This window comes from Myotis daubentonii, chromosome 1 (assembly GCF_963259705.1).
Source record: "Myotis daubentonii chromosome 1, mMyoDau2.1, whole genome shotgun sequence".
Lineage (NCBI taxonomy): Eukaryota > Metazoa > Chordata > Mammalia > Chiroptera > Vespertilionidae > Myotis > Myotis daubentonii.
In genome coordinates, this window is record NC_081840.1 from 41,966,721 (window position 1) to 41,990,629 (window position 23,909).

At 41.9% G+C, this 23,909-nt stretch overlaps 1 protein-coding gene across 3 annotated transcripts in view; it reads right to left on the reverse strand.

The window, feature by feature from the left end:
* The window catches only part of GLCE (glucuronic acid epimerase), a 106,909-nt gene that overhangs the window by 50,308 nt on the left and 32,692 nt on the right, over positions 1–23,909 (reverse strand). The window contains exon 2 of one of the 3 annotated variants that reach the window (XM_059697020.1): positions 11,324–11,415. The exons of 1 other annotated variant lie outside the window; for it this stretch is intronic. The gene's annotated coding sequence lies outside the window, so the exon portion shown is untranslated. Of the gene's footprint in view, positions 1–4,018; positions 4,135–11,323; positions 11,416–23,909 lie in introns of those variants that run through there. One more of the 3 variants, XM_059697039.1, reaches the window with a different exon arrangement.

A 23,909-nucleotide genomic window follows, 5' to 3' on the forward strand; every position in this document is an offset into this window, starting at 1 on the left:
TATTGAAAACAAAAAACACAAACAAAACAAACCAACAACAAACCCTCTATCCACGTGGTTTATCACATAAGGAGAAAATTAGGAGATATAAAAGGGACCAGCTGCCCCTTCACAAACAGATGGATGGCATATCCATACCATTAGTCATTGGGAAAATTAAAACAAGATACTACTACACATATAGCGGAACAGCTATAAGACAAAACAGACAAGTACTGAAGGCCATGCAGAGCAACAGAACTCTCATACACTGGTGGTAGGAATGCAAAATTGTATAGCTACTAGGAAAAAAGTTTGTCAGTTCTTCTAAATTAAATATACAGTTACACTAAGGTACATAATCCCACTCTCAGGTATTTACCCAAATGAAATTAAAGCAAAGACAAAGTAAAACACACACACACACACACACACACACACACAGTACAAAACACCTTTATATAAATGTTTGTAGTAGGTTATTCATAACTGCCCAAAGCTGGAAACAATCCAAATTTCCCTCAACAGGTAAATGGATACACAAACTGTGGTAATACAATGGAATGCTAATCAGCAATAAAAAAGGACAAACTAATGATTTATGCAACAGATGGATGAATTAAATGCATTTTATCAAGTGAAAGAGGCCAGTGATTCCATTTATATGAAATTCTGGAAAAGGCTAACTAAAGGACATGGAAAATACATCAGTGGTTGGTAGGGTTTGGGGTAGGAAGAGGGGCTGACCACAAAGGGGCAACACAAGGGAATTTAGAGGATGATGGAACTGTTGTTGGTAAATACATGACTATGCATTTCTCAAAACCAATACATAGTTTGAATTTTACATGATACAAATTAAACCAAACCAAACCAAACAAACCAGGGTGTCGAGGAAGCCAAAGATGGAATCCAAACTATGACAAATGAATCTAACTGTATTACAAATGAATGACACAGCAGACTGAAGGAGATATGGAAAAAAAAAAAAAAGAGCATTTTGGAAAAGAGCATTTTGGCTGGATACTGTGAGAGTAAAGATAAAGAAGAACTGTACATAAACACTGTATTGTGTTTGGTAAATTTGTTTTTCACAGGAGTATGGGTAGCAATTCTAAAGCTACTATATATATAGCAAATATGTAAATGTAGTTATAAATAAGCAAAAGAGGAATGCTAGAATTATCCCTATGGGTGCTAGATTGGATTTGTAGTTATCAGTATAAACTAATTTATTTTCTGTATATACAGATAGATAGTACATACAGAAATAGCCATAAATAAAAACATATATATATCCCACACTCAAAGGCTGTTAAATCGCATTGTTTACCCATATCTTCAGAAAAAAATCACTTCTACTGTCGTGGTAAACAATCTGCTTCCCTATTTATAATGGTCTGGCCCTCTAGCAACTTCAGCGTGAAATTAGAGCTAATTTGCCTACAAATGTCAGATGGTCATAATAATCTGGCCACTCAGTATATATAGGGTGGGGTAAAAGGTTTACAGATATGAGTACAAGAAACTGTTTATTCTTGTATTGTTATTTATTAATCACTAGAGGTCCCTTGGCCTGCAGGGATCAGGCCAAAACCGGCTCTCTGACATCCTCCAAGGGGTCCCAGATTGTGAGAGGGCGCAGGCCAGGCCGAGGGACCCCACCAGTGCACAACTGGGACCATGGGAGGGCTCTATTGTCCTCTTTTCTTCATCGCCTTGAATCTGACAGTTCCTCATCTTTCCTTGTATTTCATTACCTTCACATTTTCAAAGACTGCTGATAAGGTATTTTGTCCAGCCCATCTCACCAGACCCCATCAGGGCCAACCAGGGCTTTCTCGCCCAGTCCCAATCAGGGCAATTGGAGCCAGCCAGCCAGGGAGGGACTGTGGGAGGTTGGCCGGCTAAGGAGGGACCATGGGAGGGCTCCAGGTTGCATCCGCCCAATCTCACCCAGTCCTGATCAGCCGGACCCCAGCAGCAAGCTAACCTACCGGTCAGAACGTCTTCCCCCTGGTGGTCAGTGCGCATCATAGCGACTGGTCGAACGATCGGACACTTAGCATATTAGGCTTTTATTATATAGGACTGTATTATTTTCTATTCAAACATATGGGTTAGTACATAAGCATACATTTCCTACCTCTGACATCTGAAAGGCCTAGAAGCAGTAACATTTCAGTAGCAATGAGCACATCTAGTACCCAGAAGTTGGTTTCTAAATACTGTTTTCCAATAAGATGGACCTGGGCATCTTGGAGAAGTGGGTAATTCCAGGCCTGGGGCAGGGAAAATACAACATGAGCCTAGAGCAGTGATGGCGAACCTATGACACGCATGTCAGAGGTGACATGCGAACTCATTTTTTGGTTGATTTTTCTTTGTTAAATGGCATTTAAATATATAAAATAAATATCAAAAATATAAGTCTTTGTTTTACTATGGTTGCAAATATCAAAAATTTCTATATGTGACATGGCACCAGAGTTAAGTTAGGGTTTTTCAAAATGCTGACACGCCGAGCTCAAAAGGTTCGCCATCACTGGCCTAGAGCATCTTGTAGAGCCAGAAAGTAAGAAATAACTTAAAACAACAACAACAACAGCAACACATACAAAACATGTTGAAAGGACACAGCAGCACCTTCAAAGGGCTCACAGTGGCCAAAGCTCGAAAAATTTGAGTAACAAAATAAATAACAATAGCACTGATTCTACTACAAAGAATAAAATATCCATGAGTGTGCATGGATATAAATAAATGATTAAATAAAATAAATGTGGGGAGAAACAACACTTTTTTACAGATGAATTATAATTAATAAATGTAGAAGGAAGAAATGAAATAGGAAATCATCATTAGAATTTCAGAGTAATAACTGCTACATGCAAAACCCACAAGTTAATGCTAAAATCAGTGGGCAAAATTTTAAGGAGAAACAGTACTATTTGTGTAACCTCAAAATATCCCCCCCCCCATATTTATTAAAATTAAAAGAAAAAAGTAACTTTACGGTGGAGAAATCTGGCAGACATCACCAAAATCAAGTGATCAAGGTTAATAACATCATCAGTAATGAGTCATATTGACATCATGTAACCCCTGATATCATGCACTGAGAAGGACACATCAACCCTCTGGCATTCTTTCAAAAAATCTGTAAGTTCAATCTAACTATGAGAAAACATCAGAGAAAACCAAATTGATATTCTACAAAATACCTGATCAGCAGTCTTTGAAAATGTGAAGGTAATGAAATACAAGGGAAGATGAGGAACTGTCAGATTAGAGGTGATGAAGAAAATAGGACAATAAATATAATGTGGGATCCTGGAAAAAGGACATTAGTGGAAAAATTGGTGAAATCCTAATAAAGTCTGTACTTTAGTATTCATTGATGATCCTTAGGTTCTGATCATTGTACCAAGGTTATATAAGATGTTAACAATAGGGGAAGCTGAGTGAAGAATACACAAAAGCTCTGTAACTTTAGAACTTAATTGTATATCTAAAATTATTCCAAAATAAATATTTTTAAAAAGGAAGCTTTAAAAAAGTAGCCTTTATTCCTCTTTTTCAAATGTGTAAACTTTCTTGATAGCAAATTCTGTGAATAAAATTATTTTTATTCTAAAAAACATTGTTTTGGTAGAAAATGAAATGACTATGTACAAAGAAAAGCTTTAAAAAATATATTACCTCAAGTTTTTTGTTTTTGTTTTTTAAAGAAAACCCCATAGTGGTCAATCAAATTAAGATGTTTTTACATTATCTCCTGTGAGGATAAACCTTAGAGGTTCATTTCCAAACTAGTTTCTTTATTGACCGAAGGCTGTACAATGACATTGGTCAGGATTACAAAATTAAAAAGTTGACTGCTAAATACTCTTTTGTGTCACCTCAAAAATTCATGTTAAAATCCTAACTCCCAAGGTGATGGTATTTGAAGGTGGGACCTTAGGGAGGTGATTAAGGCCTCTCCTTCATAAATGGGATTAATGCCCTTATAAAAGAGGTCCCAGAGAGCTCCCCTCACCTCTTCCACTATGTGAAGGCACATTGAAAAGACAGTCATCTATGAACCAGAAAGCAGGTCTTCACTAGACATCAAATTTGCTGGCACCTTGATCATGAACTTCCCAGCCTCCAAAACTGTGATAAGTAAATTTCCATTGTTCATAAGCTTCCCAGTTATCCTATCTAATAATAGAGAAACATGGTAATTAATCGTAACTTCACTACCCTTCCCATTGGCTAATCAGCGAGATATGCAAATTAACTGCCAGCCAAGATGGCGGCCGGCAGCCACGCAGCTGAAGTGAACATGAGGCTTGCTTGCTCCAGTGATGGAGGAAGCCAAGGTTCCCCGCCTGCCACAGCCCAGCTCTGAGCTCCGGATGCAACAATGTTGCAATTATAGAAGCTAAACAAACGCAGAAGCCTGCTTTTAGCCGCCAGTGGGCTCAGAGCTTAGAGCGCCAGTGATGGCAACAGAGTTTCAATTATAGAAGCTAAACAAACCCAGATACCTGCTTTCAGCCAGCCACAGCCTCAGAGCTGGAGCCAGCTCTCAGCTCCAGTGACAGTTATAGAAGGTAAATAAATCCCAGAATAAAAAAAAGAGAAAAAAAAAAAAAAGAGGCTGGGAGCTTCAGTCGCCCACCAGCCTGAAAACGACCCTCAGCGCCTCACCCAGACTGGCCAGGCACCCAAGTGGGGACCCCCACCCTGAAGGGGGTGTGACCAGCTGCAAACAGCCATCAGCCCCTCATCCAGGCTGGCCAGGCACCCAAGTGGGACCCCCACCCTGATCCGGATCACCCTTCAGGGCAAACCAGCTGGCCCCCACCCATGCACCAGGCCTCTATCCTATATAGTTAAAGGGTAATATGCAAACTGAACCTAACAGCAGGACTGGGAATGACTGGTCACTATGACACACACTGACCACCAGGGGGCAGAGCTCAATGCAGGAGCTGCTCTCTGATAGTCAGTGTGCTCTCACAGTGGGGAGCTCTGCTCAGCCACAAGCCAGGCTGATGGCTGCCAGTACAGTGGTGGTGGTGGGAGCCTCTCCTGCCTCCTTAGCACCGCTAAGGATGTCCGACTACAGCTTAGGTCTGCTCCCTGCTGGCAAGTGGTCATCCCCTGAGGACTGCCGGGCTGTCAGAGGGATGTCTGATTGCCATCTTAGGCCCAATTCTCTGGGGAGCAGGCCTAAGCCAGCAAGTGGTCACCCCCGAGGGGTCCGAGACTGCGAGAGGGCACAGGCTGGGCTGAGGGACCCCCTACGTCCGAGTGCACAAATTTTTGTGCACCAGGCCTCTAGTTTTGTTATAACAGCCAGACAGACTAAGACATTGACATTATTAATTAGTCTGAAAACCATGAATGATATGAAGAGAAAAAAATCTAAAGTCCACCCAAGTCCTTTCTTATTCAGCCATATAAAAGATAAGCAGCATATTCCATCTACAGAAGAAATTCTGCCCTGTTTTTATACACATATTTAATTTCAATGAGACTGTCAAACTGGCAATGGCTCAATATTTGATCTTTAAAATATTTTATATTGACCTAGAAAAGTAAGATTGTAATAACAGGGGATTATATGGAAGAAAAATACCAAATTGTGAACTTTTCTATAAATTTATTTTTAATTATTTTACTTTTAAGTACCATACTTAAATGTAAATCAGGGAAGATTTTTTTTTTAAATTTAAGAGAGGAAAGAAGAGAGAGAGAGAAACATCAATGATGAGATAGTATCATTGATCAGCTGCCTCCTGCACACACCCCATCTCCCCACTGGAGATGGAGCCTGCAACCTAGTTATGTTCCTGATCCAGAATCAAGCTATGACCTCCTGGTTCATGGGTCGCTGCTTAACAACTGAGCCACACCATCCGCTGGGCAGAGAAGATTTTTTTTAAAAAAGCTGTCTTAACCCCTAGAGTGCCGGGGAGCACGATCGCGTTCCTCCTGTCTTTTGCCAAAAGTGCCGGGAGTGCTATCAAAGCTTCGAAATGGCATCCAGTTCTAAGTCTGCTTTTATTAGTGATGATGATATTGCTAAATATGTCAATGTAATAAAGGTTTCCTTAAGTTTTTGAATAGCTAACTTCATTTACTTGTGATTCATAATTTTTTTCCTAAACTGCTGTAAAATCAGCAAAAATGCCTTGGCAATTTTAGCATAGTTCCTAGGATATTGGTTGGCACTCAAAGGGTTAAGATATGATCTTGATAGAGGCAAAAAGCTTTAGCAGTACCTTCTTATATCATCTATCATTTAAAATGGAATTCTTATGCATGAGTCTCAGTCTATAATCAGATACGTACTTTACAAATGCAATTCAGTTTAGACCACAACTAAATACACACACTACTATTGAGGTCTCATTCACATATTCAAGCTATTCCTATCAATTTTTCTGTAGTTTAATTTTATCATAATTCATATGTGTAAAACCTCTAATTCTAAATCTATACTGATCCTATATAATAAAAGGCCAATATGCAAATTGACCAAATCACGGAACAACCAGTCGCTATGATGTGCACTGACCACCAGGGGGAAGACGCTCAATGCAGGAGCTGCCCCCTGGTGGCCAGTGCACTCCCACAGGGGGAGCACCGCTCAGCGAGAAGGCCGGCTCATGGCTGGTGAGTGCAGCAGTGGTGGTAGGAGCCTCTCCCACATCCACAGCAGCGCTAGGGACCCCTCGGGGGATGTCCAACTGACGGCTTAGGCCTGCTCCCTGCCTAAGCTGGCAGTTGGACATCCCCCGAGGGGTCCTGGACTGCAAGAGGGCGCAGGCCGGGCAATGGGAGCCCCCCTCCGGTGCACGAATGTCATGCACCGAGCCTCTAGTCCTATCTAATAATAGAGAAACATGGTAATTAACCGTAACTTCGCTATCCTTCCCACTGGCTAATCAGTGAGATATGCAAATTAACTGCCAGCCAAGATGGCGGCCGGCAGCCACGCAGCTGAAGTGAACATGAGGCTTGCTTGCTCCAGTGACGGAGGAAGCCAAGGTTCCCCGCCTTCCACAGCCCAGCTCTGAGCTCTGGATGCAACAATGTTGCAATTATAGAAGCTAAACAAACGCAGAAACCTGCTTTCAGCCACCAGTGGGCTCAGAGCTTAGAGCGCCAGTGATGGCAACAGAGTTTCAATTATAGAAGCTAAACAAACCCAGATGCCTGCTTTCAGCCAGCCATGGCCTCAGAGCTGGAGCCGAGCCTTAGAGCTAAAGCCGGCTCTTAGCTCCTGTGACAGCCATAGAAGGTAAATAAATCCCAGAATAGAAAAAAGAAAAAGAAAAAAAGGAGAGGTTGGGAGCTTCAGTCACCTGCCAGCCTGAAAACGGCCCTCAGCCCCTCACCCAGACTGGCCAGGCACCCCAGTGGGGACCCCCACCCTGAAGGGGGTGTGACCAGCTGCAAACAGCCACCAGCCCCTCATCCAGGCTGGCCAGGCACCCCAGTGGAGACCCCCACCCTGAAGGTGGTGTGACCAGCTGCAAACAGCCATCATCCCCTCATCCAGGCTGGCCAGACACCCAAGCGGGACCCCACCCTGATCCGGACACCCTTCAGGGCAAACCAGCCAGCCCCCACCCGTGCACCAGGCCTCTATCCTATATAGCAGGGGTCCTCAAACTACAGGCCATGGGCCACATGCAAATACAAATATTGTATTTGTTCCCGTTTTGTTTTTTTACTTCAAAATAAGATATGTGCAGTGTGCATAAGAATTTGTTTATAGTTTTTTTAAAAACTATAGTCTGGCCCTCCAATGGTCTGAGGGACAGTGAACTGGCCCCCTGTTTAAAATGTTTGAGGACCCCTGCTATATAGTAAAAGGGTAATATGCAAACTGACCCTAACAGCAGAAGGACTGGGAATGACTGGTCACTATGACACACACTTACCACCAGGAGGCAGACGCTCAATGCAGGAGCTACCCTCTGGTGGTCAGGGCGCTCTCACATGGGAGGGGCTCTGCTCAGCCACAAGCCAGGCTGATGGCTGCCAGTACAGCAGTGGTGGTGGGCGCCTCTCCCGCCTCCTCAGCAGCACTAAGGATGTCCAACTGCTCCCCGCTGGCAAGTGGACATCCCCCGAGGGCTGCCAGGCTGCCAGAGGGATGTCTGATTGCCATCTTAGGCCCAATCCCCCCAGGGAGCGGGCCTAAGCCAGCAAGTGGTCATCCCCTGAGGGGTCCCAGACTGCGAGAGAGCACAGGCTGGGCTGAGGGGCTCCCCATCCCCCCGAGTGCACAAATTTTTGTGCACCAGGCCTCTAGTATAAATATAAAATGTATGATGGTATAAAACAATGCAAAGATATTCTTACAGATAAATTACCTTTCCCACTTTTAAAAAGGAAATTTTAAAAAGTTTTAAATTTGCTTTTTAGAACACAAGCAAAGATACCTCACAGAAGTCTGTTAGCAATTCAAATATATCTCAGGTTATGCATGACATAATAGAGGGTGTTTTTCAAATCAAATAGTTCTTAAGAGATGAAGATTTCAGAAACTTATTTTATTTTGTTAAAATTACTTAGAAATTAGCAAAAAAATGTCTTTTAAAGATTTTGGTTTCCAAAACAAATTCAAAACAAGAGAAATATCTTTATCATGCATTTTATTTGATATTGCTTAGAAATTCTAATTTATTTATCATATTGTAAAAATGCAGTTTTTTCTTCAGTCAGGAGATTCCTGAGAAGCTTAGCAAATATTTTATAGGCTCGCTAGGCTCAAATTTTAATCTCTCCTCCTATTTTATGTTTTTTAAACACTCATAATTTTAGGAATCACAAACAGGTATAAGTGATTCAATATAAACCTCAGAGATAAATAAAATTTCAATTTTACCCACTAAACATAGTTTTATATCAGGACGCTTTCATTTAAAACTTCATACACTCTAAACCACTATGTTACTAGGATAGATATTAAAAACACATAATCATTATTCTCAAAATATTACTAATTCTGTTTAAATTTACCAAGAAAGACAAGCTATAAATACATTGGTGTGAAATTTTTTTTAGAGAGGAACAAGCGTGACTTTTATCATATAAACTTTTATTTTTGAAAATCTAAGCAAAATAAAGACTTTTACTTAGAAATAACACTTGGCATTTAGCTGCTCACAGCATTGTCTTATTTGTAAAATCAATTATCTCAGAAAATTAATATCTTTTCTTAAATAATACCAGATTCTTCACTTTTCACCTTTTTTCTCCATTCTCTCAAGCTTAACCTCCTGTGGCAGAGGTAGGGGTAGGAGCACACCTACTCAAATGCATATTCAAATCATCAATTAGTTTTCATACCTGACAACACTTACTGACAACTGAAAATTGGTTAGCTTTCACTTCACATATAATTATACAGCATAGTAAGAAAACCTGATTTAATCACCTAGGCCAAGGGTCAGCAAAATTTTCTTAATGAGCCAGATTTTAGGCTTGCAGGTCACAGAGACACTGTTGCAACTAATAAGCTCTGCCACTGTAATGCTAAGTCAGCCATAGACAACATGTAATTAATGGGTGGATTATGTTCCAATAAACCTTTATTTACCAAAACTGGTGACTAGCCCGTAAGCCATAGCTTACCAACTACTGTACTAGGCAAACAAATCTGATTATCAATATATAACACCTCCAGTAAACATTATAATCATACTAGAGGCCCGGTGCACAAAAATTTGTGCACTCAGGAGGGTTCTTCAGCCCAGCCTGTGCCCTCTCGCAGTCTGGGACCCCTCGGGGAATGACCACCTGCTGCCTTAGGCCTGCTCCCCAGGGCATTGGGCCTAAGCTGGCAGTCAGACATCCCTCTGGCAGCCTGGGAGCCCTCAGGAGATGTCCACTTGCCAGCGGGGAGCAGGCCTAGCTGCAGTCGAACGTCCTTAGCGCTATTGAGGAGGCGGGAGAGGCTCCCAGGACCACCAATGTACTGGCAGCCATCAGCCTGGCTTGTGGCTGAGCAGAGCTCCCCCTGTGGGAGCACACTGACCACCAGGGGGCAGCTCCTGCATTGAGCGTCTGCCCCCTGGTGGTCAGTGTGTGTCATAGTGACCAGTGATTCCCAGTCGCTCTGCTGTTAGGGTCAATTTGCATATTACCCTTTTATTATATAGGATAGAGGCCTGGTACATGGGTGGGGGCCGGCGGGTTTGCTCTGAAGGGTGATCTGGATCAGGGTGGGGGTCCCACTTGGGTGCCTGGCCAGCCTGGGTGAGGGGCTGAGGGCCGTTTTCAGGCTGGCCACACCCCCTTCAGGTTGGGGGGTCCTGCTGGGGTGCCTGGCCAGCCTGGGTGAGGGGCTGATGGCTGTTTGCAGGCTGTCCAAGGCCCCCAGTGGGAACCTCACCCCATGAGGGTGTGGCCATCCTAGGTGAGGGGCTGATGGCTGTTTGCAGGCTGGCCATAGCTCCTTCAGGGTGGCGTCCCCCCTGGGGTGCCTGGCCAGCCTGGGTGAGGGGCTGAGGGTTGTTTTCAGGCTGGCTAAGCCCCCCAGAGGGGACCCTCACCCCATGAGGGTTTGGCCAGCCAGGGTGAGGGGCTAATGGCTGTTTGCAGGCCAGCCACAACCCCCAGCCACCCAAACTCCCAGTGGAGGCTGGCTGGAAGCAGGTATCTGGGATTTATTTAGCTTCTATAATTGAAACTTTGTTGCCATGAGCGGAGGCCTCAGCTGGCTCAGGGCTGGCAGGAAGCTTGGCTTCCTCCATCGCCCGGGCAACCAAGCCTCTGGCTTGCTCCAGCTCCGTGGCTGCCGGCCGCCATCTTGGTTGGGTTAATTTGCATATAGTTGCTCTGATTGGCTGGTGGGCATGGCTTAGGGCATAGCAAAGGTGTGGTCAATTAGCATCTTTGTCTTTTATTAGTGTAGATATTCCCCTCATATCTGGAAATTGCTACATGGAACATTAGCTATTAAAATCATAAAAGAACCATGAAAATATTTTCTTAGGTCAGAATCTCTGGTAGACTGAAAAGTTTTAAGAAAGCACACATTAGAATATAAGTTTGAGTCTGGCCGGTGTGGCTAAGTGGTTGAGTGTCAACCCAGGAACTAAGAGGTCATCATTTCAATTTCTGGTCAGGGCACATGCCCAGGTTGCAGGCTCGATCCCCAGCAGTGGGAGTGCAAGAGGCAATTGGTCAAGGAAGTTTCTCTCTGAGCAATGTTTCTATCTGTCTATCCCTCTCCCTTCCTCTCTCTAAAATTCAATAAAAACATATTTAAAATATACATATATACTGAAAATGTATAGTAAGGATGTGATTAAATCGTATTAAATAATCTTACCTTAATTAAATGAAAGAATCTAAACTCTAGTACATGTCTGGTTTCAAACTCAAAATATTTTTTGATCAAAACTTCAGTTTCTTGTGAAATTCCTGGAGAAACAAAATTGAAAACCTTTGTTAACCAATACTGGATAAAATGGGGTAATCATATTCCAACCTGTCTCTCTGAGTGAATGTAGCTCAAGATCTGGATAGAATACATGGAGCATCTACTTGAGGACTCTGAAAAGTAAACAGTAGCAAGCAGGTTGGGTAAGACCAGAATTTGAAGTATCACTGAAAGAGCATTTTGTTTCCCACTGGTTTCTCCCAGCCTGAACTTAATACAGCTCCACCCAGAAGTAAGCATTAGTGTAGAGAAAGCTTTAGAAGTCTTCCGGTGCTCGCTCTGGGAAAGGGAAAGGGACCTCCTCACACCAAAATGTGTGGGAATACCTCCCCTCTTTTTTCTCCATTCTCTCAAGCTTGGCAATAGAAGTCATCGGGACCCCAAGACTCTGATGGAGGGGAACACCTTCCTCTCTGATCGGAGTAGCTGTGGGCCCAAGAGGATGTGATGAATCCCTATTGCTTTTTTCTCTCCCTCTGTCATCCTGCCACTTGGCCCTAGATAAGGGCACAGTTGTAGATAATGAACATTGAAGAGGGATAAGTAAAGCCCTATCTTTCTGGTCAGATGGAAAAAGGAGAGTTGCAGCAAATCAGAATGCACTGGGAGATTCCAGAGAAGGAGCAGCTTGGGAAAACAACATTTCAAAATTGTTTATGAACCACTGGGCTTACCCTCAAGCAGCACATGTGTGGATTTGACCCAAATAACATAGACTTTGAGACTTGAACTATGAGACAGACCACTACCAAGTTCCAGATTAGCCAATGGGTGGTGCACACGTGGGACAGTGCAAACAGCATGGCAAAGTCCTTGAAAATTGAACTGATGTTGTAACCACTATCCACAAGAACATACAGCCTGAACCTAACTGGGCTGATAGCATACTAAACAAATGCATCAACATTATACATGGGATTTAAATAAGACCTAAAGTTTCGTAACATAAGAGTCAAAATGCCTAGGCTATAATCCAAAATTACTTGACATAAGAACCAGGAAAATCTCAACTTGCATGGGAAAAGATACCCACACCAAGAAAGAACAGATACTGAAATTATCTGAGGAAGATATAAAGAAATATAAATGCAACTATTTAGAATGTTTTACCAAGAGCGAGCAAACATTCTTTACACATGTGGAAAATAAAAAGACTCAGAAAACAAATAGAAGATATAAAGAACAAAATGCAAATCTTAGAATTAGAAAAATATCAATAACCAAAATTAAAAGCTCACTAGATGAGCTCAATAGTAGAATGGAGACTACAAAAGAAAAAGTCAGTGAACTTAGTATAGATGAATAGAAATTATCTAAGGTGAACACTAGAGAAAAAAAAGGCTGAAAAAAAAAAAAAAGAATGCCTTAAATTCAACATTTGTGATACCAAGTATTCCAGCAAGAGAGAACAAAGAGTTCAATGTCATAAAAATATCTTAAAAAAAATATTTTCCAAATGTGTTGGAGGACATAATCTGTAAGATTTAAAATACTCAGCAAACCCTCGACCAGAATAAATACAAAGGAATCCATGGCAAGACATATACTAATTAAACTTTAGAAAACTGAAGACAAAAAATATCTTGAAATGAAGATGAAGATGAAATAAAGACATTCTTAGATGAAGAAAAACAAGAGAATAAGTTGACATCAGAACTGCTTTAAAAGAATTGCTAAAGGAAGTTCTTCCAACAGATGGTAAATGATATCACAAGGAAACTTTGATACACTGGGAATAAAGAGCGAGTAGCATAATTGTTAATTATCTGAGTAAATATAGTAGACTATTCTTATGTTCTTGAGGTCTTTAAAATAAGTTTGATAGTTGAAAGCAAAACAGTATATTGTCTGATGGGGCTTCCAACATATCTCTCTATATATAATAGCCTAAGCGACTGTCCGACCGTCCGACCAGTAGTTATGATGCCCAATGACCACAGTGACTTGGCACCTGCAGTTCTTGGGTGACATACCAGAACCACAGAGGAGGGAGCCCAATTCTGGGGTGTGTCACCCAAGAACCACCCTCTCACAATCCAGGACCCCTTGGGGGATGTCAGAGAGCTGGTTTCAGCCCGATCCCCGCAGGCCAGGCTGAGGGACCCTACCAGGGCACAAATCCGTGCACTGAGCCTCTAGTATGCTATAATCTATAATAATAAAAGGGTAATATGCTAATTAGACCAGACGTTCTTCCGGACATCCTTCCTGATGAAGCTGGGCCTGAGGGAAGCCAGCCCAGGTCCCAGGTGCTGGCCAAAGGAGGGAAGCAGCCCAGGTCTCGGGTGCCTGCCAGTGGCCGGAGGAAGGATGCCGGGGTCCCCGGTGCCAGAGGTAAGCTGGTGCCAGCAGCCAGGGGAAGGAAGGCCTATTCTTGCATGAATTTTCATGCATCGGGCCTCTAGTCCTATCTAATAAAAGAGAAACATGGTCATTGGCGTACGACCACTACCCTTCCCATTGGCTAATCAGCGAGATATGCAAATTAACTGCCAGCCAAGATGGTGGCCGGCAGCCAGGCAGCTTGAAACTAACATGAGGCTTGCTTGCTTCAGTGACGGAGGACTCCAACGTTCTCCGCCTGCTTTGCCAGCCTCTGAGCTTGCAGTTTAAGAAACATTGTGACAAATATAGAAGCTAAACAAAACCCCAGAAACCTGCTTTCAGCGAGCCCAGGATCTCAGAGCTGGAGTTATACATTGTTTCAATTATAGAACACAAACAAATCAGATACTTTCGTTTAGCAGCAGAGGCCTCAGAGCTGGAGCCAGAGCTAAAGCTGGCCCAGAATAAAAAAGAAAAAAGAAAAAAAGGAGCAGTTAGGAGCTTCAGTCCCAGCCTGAAAACTGCCCTCAGCCCCTCACCCAGACTGGCCAGGCACCCCAGTGGGGACCCCCACCCTGAAGGGTGTGTGACCAGCTGCAAACAGCCATCATCCCCTCACCCAGGCTGGCCAGGCACCCCAGTGGGGACCCCCACCCTGATCCGGGACACCCTTCAGGGCAAACCAGCCAGCCCCCACCCATGCACCAGGCCTCTATCCTACATAGTAAAAGGGTAATATGCCTCCCAGCACCAGGATCAGCGGAGCCGCGAGGCCTCCCAGCACCGGGATCAGCGGAGCCGAGAGGCCTCCCGGCACCGGGATCAGCGTGACAGGGGGCAGCGCCCAAACCCCCTGATCACCCTGCGGCTCTGTGTGTGACAGGGGGCGGGGCCACAACCTCCCTATCCGCCCTGCTCTGTTCATGACAGGGGAAGGCGCCCCAACCCCCTGATCAGCCCTGCTCTGTGCCTGATAGGGGGGAGCTCCCCAACCCCCTGATCGCCCTGCGGCTCTGTGTGACAGGGTGCGGCGCCTCAACTCCCCCCCCACCCCCCGCACAGGCCCTACTCTGTGTGTGATGGGGTAGAGTCATAACCTCCCCATCGGCCCTGCCCTGAGTGTGAGAGTGGCGGCGCCCCAACCACCTGATCGGCCCTGCTCTGTGGGTGATAAGAGGGTGGTGCCCCAACACCCCCCCGGCCATGGGCCCTGCTCTGTGTGTGACGGGGTAGAGCCATACCTCCCCATCGGCCCTGCCCTGAGTGTGACAGTGGCGGCGCCCCAACCCCCTGATCGGCCCTACTCTGTGGGTGATAGAAGGCGGCGCCCCAACCCCCTAATCCGCCCTGCCCTGAGTGTGACTGGGGGTGGTGCTCCAACTCCCCTATCAGCCCTACTCTGTGAGTGACCGGGGGGAGCTCCTCAACCCCCTGATCAGCCCTGTTCTGTGCATGACAGGGGAGAGCTCCCCAACCCCCTGATTGACCTTGCTCTGTGCGTGACAGGGTATGGAGCCCCAACCCCCCTGATGGGCCCTGCTCTGTGCGTGACAGGGGGTGGTGCCGCAACCTCCCCATCGACCCTGCCTTGAGTGTGACAGGGGGCGGTGCCCCAACCCCCCAATTGGCCCTACCCTGAGCGTGACTGAGGGTGGCATTGCAACTTCCCAATCTGCCCTGCTCTGTGCATGACAGGGGAAGGCGCCCCAACTCCCTAATCAGCCCTGCTCTGAGCCCGACCAGGGGCTGCACCTAGGGATTGGGCCTGCCCTCTGCCACCCAGGAGCAGGCCTAAGCCAGCAGGTTGTTATCTCCTGAGGGGTCCCAGACTGCGAGAGGGCACAGGCCAGGCTGAGTGTACCCCCCCTCCCCCCTGAGTGCACAAATTTTTGTGCACCGGGCCTCTAGTATGTATATAATACAATATAAAATATAATTACCAAATGCGGGGGGTGGGGGGGGGGGTAAAGGGACTTGTATGGCATTGTAATTCCTACAGCGACCACTAAAAAAACAAACAAACCCATAGGGATATAGTTTAAAACACAATCAATAGCTCTGGCCAGATCCAAAAGGCTACATATTGTATTACTGCATTCATTATGACACACTGAAAAAGGCAAAACTATAGGAAAAGAAAACAAATTGTCAGGGATGGGAGGATAGGGAAATGGTTGACTACAAAGCAGATGCACAGGTGCAATACTGTGATTTATAAGAAATATATATTTGGTCATTCAGATGACCAAATATATATTTTTCATATATAGTTGGTCTTCACCGACAGCTCTCCAAATCCTTGGAATTTCTCAGGTGATAAGAGCAATGGGAGCATACTTTGTTGTCCTCAGTTCTTATAAATAATTCAGAGCCATGAACGTAAAATGGGTGTCTTATTATTCTTAACAAGCTCCTTTCCACCAAATTGGGTTTATGTTAATGAGGTGACTTCTGGAAAGCACCTAAGTGGGCTGGTTACCAGGAGAATCAACTATGTGATTAGAAGGCTGTCACTTTCAGTCTCCTAATCCCATACCTGACATGCAGGTAGGAAAGAGAGGCTGGAGGTGCATCAATCACCAATGGCAAGGGCCAATGATTTATCAATCCCGCCTACACAATAAAGCCTCCATAAAAACCCAATATGAGTGGTTTCAAAGAGCTTCCAGGCTGGTTAGTGAACTCGTGAAAATTTGGTGAGTGGTGGGCTCTGAGAGGGCATGAAAGCTCCATATCCTTTCCCTATACCTGGCCCTATGCATCTCTTTAATCTAGATGTTTATATCCTTTTGTAAACCAGTAATCTAGTAAGTAATGTGTGTCCTTGAGTTCTGTGAGCTACTCTAGCAAATTAATAAAACCCAAAGAGCAGAGGTGGTCACTGAAATAGCCAATCTACAGCTGGTGGATCAGAAGTACAGGTGACAACCTGGACTTAGGATTGGCCTCTGAAGTAGGAGTGGCAGTGGAGAGCAGCCTTATGGGACTGAGCTCTTAACCTGAGGAATCTGATGCCATCTCTGGATAGATAGTGTCAGAGTGGAGCTGAATTGTAGAATACCCAGCTGATGTCCAAGAATTACTTATTGGTGTGGGGACCCCCTGCCATACACACATTGTAACTGTGTTCAGAACCTATTAACAGGAGAATTTTAGAGTGATGAAATTGTCTGTATGGTACAGGGGTAATTGACAATGATCCTGTGTATTTGTTAAAAACGCATATAGAATCACACATCAGAAAGAATCAACTTTAATGTACGCAAATTTTAAAAAATCAACTAATTGGGGGGATTTCAAGATAGAATACAGTCTGTGACAAATGAATCTGACTGTATTATAAATGAATAGCATTACCTCACTGAAGGGGATGGGGGAAATTGAACTGACCCAAGTAAATTTGGGAAATAATGGTTTGAATGGAAACTTTAAGGCTAAATATACTAGTAAAAGAGCCTGCACATAAACACTGTACTCTATGTGGTAAATATATTTCTGGTGGTGGTACTATTCTGAACTTGCTTTACATGCATACTGGGGTGGAACAAGTAAGTAAATGAATGACTGAAGCCAGGTTTCTCACTGTCAGAGAGAAGCCAGGCGGAGAAGGCTAGAATGCACCCTGTGGTACTGGATTGTAGTCACAGACATTGGTATGAACTTAACATATACACTGCTTAATATGTACTATAGATGAATAAACACAGAAATAATTATAGATATGTATACACACATGGATTAACATACATACTAGTATGTATAATTCCTAGTTCTGTTCTCTGAGAAGGCCTAGAAACAGTGATATCTCAATAAGTACATCCAGCACCTAGACATTGGTCTCTAAACACAATTCTCCAATACAAGAGACCAGAGCTCCTTAGAGAAATGACTGATTTTAAGAGTAGGGTGGAGAAAAGACAAGATGAGCCTGGAGTTATCTTGTAGTGCCAGAAATCAGGAACTCAAAAAAGAAAAGGAACAGGAGTTAACATTGGAATTAATTTTAGCAACAAAATAAGTAACATAGTATCGAACTATAAACCAATGTACTACTATAAAGTAAGTATACATATTGATGTAAATGAATGAATGAATGAATCAGTGAAGAATGGAAGAGAAGGGATAAACTTCCTTATGGAAGAATTCCTAATAATATATATATAGAGAGAGATAACCAATCCATAAAATGTAATGCAATCAACCCACCCCCTTGAATGTAGGCAGGAATTAGTGACTCACTTCTAAAGAATAGAGTACAGAAAGACAAAAATAATAACATTAAGGTGGAGGAACCCAGCAAACATTACCTTAACCAAGTGATGCTACCATGTACTTCCGATTGGATGTGATAAAATTCTTCCCTAAAACTCTTAACCTTAGTCTAGTAATAAAAACACCAGACAAACACAAATTAAGGGACATTCTACAAAAAACCTGACTAGTACTCAAAACTATCAAAGTCCCCAAAAACAAAGAAAGACTGAGAAATACCACAGACTACTGGAGACATAAATGCAATGTAGAATCCTGTATGGGACCCTAGGACAGAAAAAGAAGACTAGTGGAAAATCAGCAAAATCCAAGTATAGAATATAGAGTTTGATTAACTTAAGGTACCAATGGTGGTTTCCTGGCTTTGACAAATGTACTTGGTTTCATAAAATGATATTATGGGAAGCTGGGTGAGGGACAAACAGGAACTCTGTATTATCTTTGCAACTTTTCTTTAAAAAAAAAGTATTTTTATTGATTTCAGAGAGGAAGGTAGAGTAAGAGACAGAAACCTCAAGGATGAGAGAGAATCATTGATCGGCTGCCTCCTGCACCCCCAACTGGGGATCAAGTCTGCAACCTGGGCATGTGCCCTTGACCGGAATCAAACCCGGGATCCTTCAGTCGGCAGGCCAAAGCTCTGTCCACTGAGTCAAACTGGCTAGGGCCTTTGCAACTTTCCTATAAATCTATACTAACTCCAAAATAAAAGTTTCTATTATTTTAAAAAAATAGACAAAAGAATTGAACAGACCCTTCACCAAAGAAGATATACATACTAGAGGCCCGATGCACGAAATTTGTGCCAGGGGCTCAGCCCTCGCAGCCACAGTGGCTGCAGCCACCAGCTTTGTCCGGAAGGTCGTCTGGAAGAACGCCCAGAAGGTCGTTTGGCTGTCTGGTCTAATTAGCACATTACGCTTTTATTATTATAGATATACTAATATATCAAAAAAAGCACATGACAATATGTTCAGCATCATTAGCTATTAGGAAAATGCAAATTAAAATCATTAGATATCATTGCAAACCTATTAGAATGGCTAAAATTAAAAAGACTAACCATATCAAGTGCTGACGAGTAGGCAGAACTAGAATTATCATACACTTCTGATGGGAATACAAAGTGGTATAACCACTTTAGAAAAACGTTTGGCAATTTCTTATACAGTTAAATTATATACTTACCATCTGATTCATCAATCCCACTACTATGTATTTACCCAAGAGAAACGAAAACTCACATTCACACAAAAGCCTGTACATGAATGTTTATAGCGTCTCTATTCAAAGTAGCTAAAAGCTTGAACAACTGAAAGTCCTTCAATGAATGAATGGATGGATAAACAAACTCTGATACATCCATACAACTGAATCCTACTCAGCAATTAAAAGTAATCTTAAGGCATTATGCTAACAGTCTCAAATAGCTATGTACTGTATAATTCCATTTAATGATCATTTTTGAAAAAAATAAAACTAAAACGACAGAGTGGTTGTCAAGAGTTACTGATGGGCTGGAGAAGGTGCAACTGCAAAGTGACAGGGATAGCATGAAGTTTTATGAATTAATTGAACTGTCTGGATAATGACTTTGATGGTGGTTAATGAATCTACAGACATGTTAAAATTCATCAATTGTACATAGAAAAAGTCAATTTTACTGCATGTTCATGAAAATTTTTTTTTATGATAATTAAACAAATAACCTTTAGCTCATTAAGGTTTTTCTAGAATATTTAGTTTGGATTTTATAGTCTGTAACAATTCTCTTGTTTATTCTGGCTACTTTTAAGATAGAGCAGTGACAAATATCACCGCTCTGTCCTGACATGTAGAATCACTGTGGGATCAATAATCTAAATGTCAGTTCTTCTAGGTAGTGCATCAGCTGCAAAGGAATCTAATCTGCAAACAATCAAAACCCTACCTAACTGAAGAGTAAATCCTGATAATGACTTAATGGCATCGTAAAAGAACTTCCATTAAAGTTGTCTTTAAAAAATATATATATATTGATTTATAGTCAGAGAATTTCAGGAAGGGAAAAATGTTTTGTGATTAATTCTACTTCAAATGCATAAGAGCATTCTAAAAATAAAAAAAGTAAAAGAATCATTTGTTTCCACCTTTATTATCAGGGAAAAATTAGTTGTTTGAATAAATTGGACAAGGTGAAACAAAAATGTAAATCAGATAATAATATTTCAAAATTAATTCTATTCTGCAGAGTTTATTTATCTTACTAATCCACTAGTACTATAAGCTTCCATTATATATTATATGTACACATGGCACGAAACATTCAAATCCACATACTACAGGAATTAATTTAAATTTAAAAAACAATAAGTACAAATCTGCTACCTGTCCATATTTAATATTTAATCTATTCTATTCCTGTTTATCTTAGGTGTTATTTCTAAAAATTATATTCAGCCAAATACTTGTATTTAAGTGAAACTCAATGATTACTTCTTTTTTGTGTGTGTTTTTTGAATATATATTTTATTGATTTTTTTTACAGAGAGGAAGGGAGAGGGTTAGAGAGTTAGAAACATCGATGAGAGCAAAACATCAATCAGCTGCCTCCTGAACACCTCCTACTGGGGATGTGCCCACAACCAAGGTACATGCCCTTGACTGGAATCGAACCTGGGACCTTTCAGTCCGCAGGCCAACGCTCTATCCACTGAGCCAAACCGGTTAGTGCTGATTACTTGTTTTTTAAGGATACAATTGTTCACAGCTTTGTTAGTAAGTTTATCAACAATTTCACATTGCTACACTTTATTTAAAAGAATAAGATTGTTTTGGTTTTTTTTAAAAAAATGGCCAATCTATAACTGCACTAATTTCAAGTGAAAAACAAAAACTTTTGTAAGAAAACATTTTTTTTTTTTTGCCTTAGGCCTTTTGTTTTCCTAATACTATATTCAATTAGAAGTGAAATGGCCACTTCAAGAAGTTAGGATTATTTTTCCCAGAAACACATTTGGAAAAATATATGGCTTATCCTTTCTAACTGAAGCCATTTGTATGTAATTGCCTAACTGTTACTAAGGCCATTTTAGTTTCAACATTTGTTAAAACTTGCTTATTCCTCCATGTAGTCTTAGTAGATGCTCAATTTACTAAACAAAGACGGCTTTAATAATTCAAATCTGCCTTCTAAAGATGCAATGCACCTGTAAAAATTTTTCAGTAAGACAGTAAATTTCATCTCTCTGCGCAAAGCATATATTTTAGTTACTCCTTTATTTTTTTTTAAATTTATTTTATTGATTTTTTACAGAGAGGAAGGGAGAGGGATAGAGAGTTAGAAACATCGATGAGAGAGAAACATCAATCAGCTGCCTCCTGCACACTCCCCACTGGGGATGTGCCCGCAACCAAGGTACATGCCCTTGACCAGAATTGAACCTGGGACCTTTCAGTCCCCAGGCCGACGCTCTATCCACTGAGCCAAACCGGTCAGGCTATTCCTTTATTTTAATGTCCATAACCACGAAGGGTATTTTCCCTCTCTTTTCAAAAGAATCAAGAGAACCTCAATCATTTTTATTATTGTGCCATTCACTGATATACTTCCAGCTTTCTTCAAGTTTCCACTCAGTAAGAATTTTTGCATATGCACTATATCCAATAGGATGCTACACTTTCTTAGGCACTGAAATATCAAAAAAGTTTACAGAAATCAACACTATCTAGTAACATTTAAAAAATTATAGTACATTAATCCACTTTTAAAAAATAAAAGTAGTTATCACCTTTTTTCACCCAAGTTAGTATTATCCAAACTTAATATGACAATAGCTATCTCTCCATAAGCAAATCAAGTGAATTTTCTATCCACTATTCCAAAAGTTATTTTTTTCAGAAATAAAATCTTTGTATAAATATATTTAGGCTATTTGTTTGGAGACATAAAGAGTCATACTTACTGATAAGAAATTATCCATGAATAATGTTAAATGGCCAAAGAATTATAAAGAAATTTTGGATGGAGAACTTGGTATGTATTAAGGTGCCATAAGAACCCATGTGATTTTTACACTTTGTAGGCCAAAGTTGTGTTGCAAGTATATTTAGTCACTCACTAGTAGTTCTGATTTTTAAAAAGTTCTGTAATGGTCAAGTTTGAAATTAATACCTGGGTAGATTATCTATAAGTCTCATACTTACTTACTAAGCTTATTCCAATTCATCATTATTAAAATTCCCCATTGCTGCTTTGGGAAATTATGTAATACAGAATTGTAACCTTGACCATCTCCAAAAAAATTAAGAATAACTGCCTCTAGAACTTTTTTGAACAATTGATAAGAATCTTGTGGGTTTTCAATAAAGAGTACACTGACACTCAGCACATAGTGAGAGCGCATTAGGGAATTGTATAGGAGAAAGACAGAAGCTGTAATAGTAGTAAAAAACAGATAGTAAATCTCTCACTATTTTAAAAGTCTACCCAAAGAAAAAACATATTGAGGCGTTTATTTTATTTTTTTTTAAATATATATTTTATTGATTTTTTACAGAGAGGAATGGAGAGGGACAGAGAGTTAGAAACATCGATGAGAGAGAAACATTGATCAGCTGCCTCCTACACACTCCCCACTGGGGACGTGCCTGCAACCAAGGTACATGCCCTTGACCATAATCGAACCTGGGACCCTTGAGTCCGCAGGCCAACGCTCTATCCGCTGAGCCAAACCAGTTAGGGCATTGAGGCGTTTATTTTAATGTGCTTCTGGGTTGGCAATTCTTCACTATCTATTGATGAATACTGGTTTAAAGCAATTACTGATTATTTTTTACTTGGGTAAATACTTTCTGGCTATTGAATGCGGGGGGGGGGGGATCAAAAGTGTAGCAAATTATATGATAGCTTTTGTAAAACTGCCTTTAGCACTTTAGAATTCTTATTAAGAAAAATAAAATGGAGTACATGATCATTCTTAAGGCCTTTTAAAAAATTCTTCAGCAGAATCTTAAATTGTCATCTGAATCTGGATAACTGAACTCAAAATTCCTCACTGCTTTTGGAGTAGAACATAGCAGAAAAGAGAGTTAATGCATGTTCCTAACAATACACAAGGAAAAACAAAGTAAGCCTTGTTAACAATATCTGTTGAGCATCTAGTATGTAAAACACTATTGTAGTGGTGTTATCGGAGAAATGCATAGATCGCCTTTCTCCTTTGCTAGTGGGAGTGGGGTTCTTGGGGTACCACTAGAATAAGCATTTTCGGAGGCCCCCACGGGAGGATGAGAAGATGTAGTTGAAAGCTTTATTTTCATGGAATTACATCCCTTCAATAAAGCTAGAAGCAGAGCCAGTGTCCAAAATTTCCATTCCATGTTGGAATTGGATTCGGTACAGCATTAGGCTAGTTGCAGTCCATTAGTCCATTGTGTGGGGTCCACCTGGCTGTGGGCCACGTGGGAAAACGCAGGAGTGTGGGAGCCACGCAAGCCAGGAGTCAACCAAGAGCCAGGAGCCAAGAGCACAAGAGAAAGCAAGAGCACTAACTCCTTTGTTTAGGGGATTAAATATTTCAAATGCTCCTGTGCTTGCAGTGGCCATGCCTACTCTGGCCAATGACCTGTTCCCAGGTGTGACTAACAGGTAGTACCACCCCTAATACACCCAGACTTTATGGGGTATGCGTCTATTCTCCCCCTCTCCAGTCCCTTCCTTCCCCCAGGATCTACAGGGAATAGACCGGTGGCCCCCTGAGGAGTGTTAAACTGCTGTTTCCTGGCAAAGCTGCACAAATAATATACCTATACTATTTGGCCTTCCCGCTGCTCCTTTCCAGTTATTTATAACTAGGTTAAATTATAACAGTATCAGTGGTGGGGTGAGGAAAGGGCC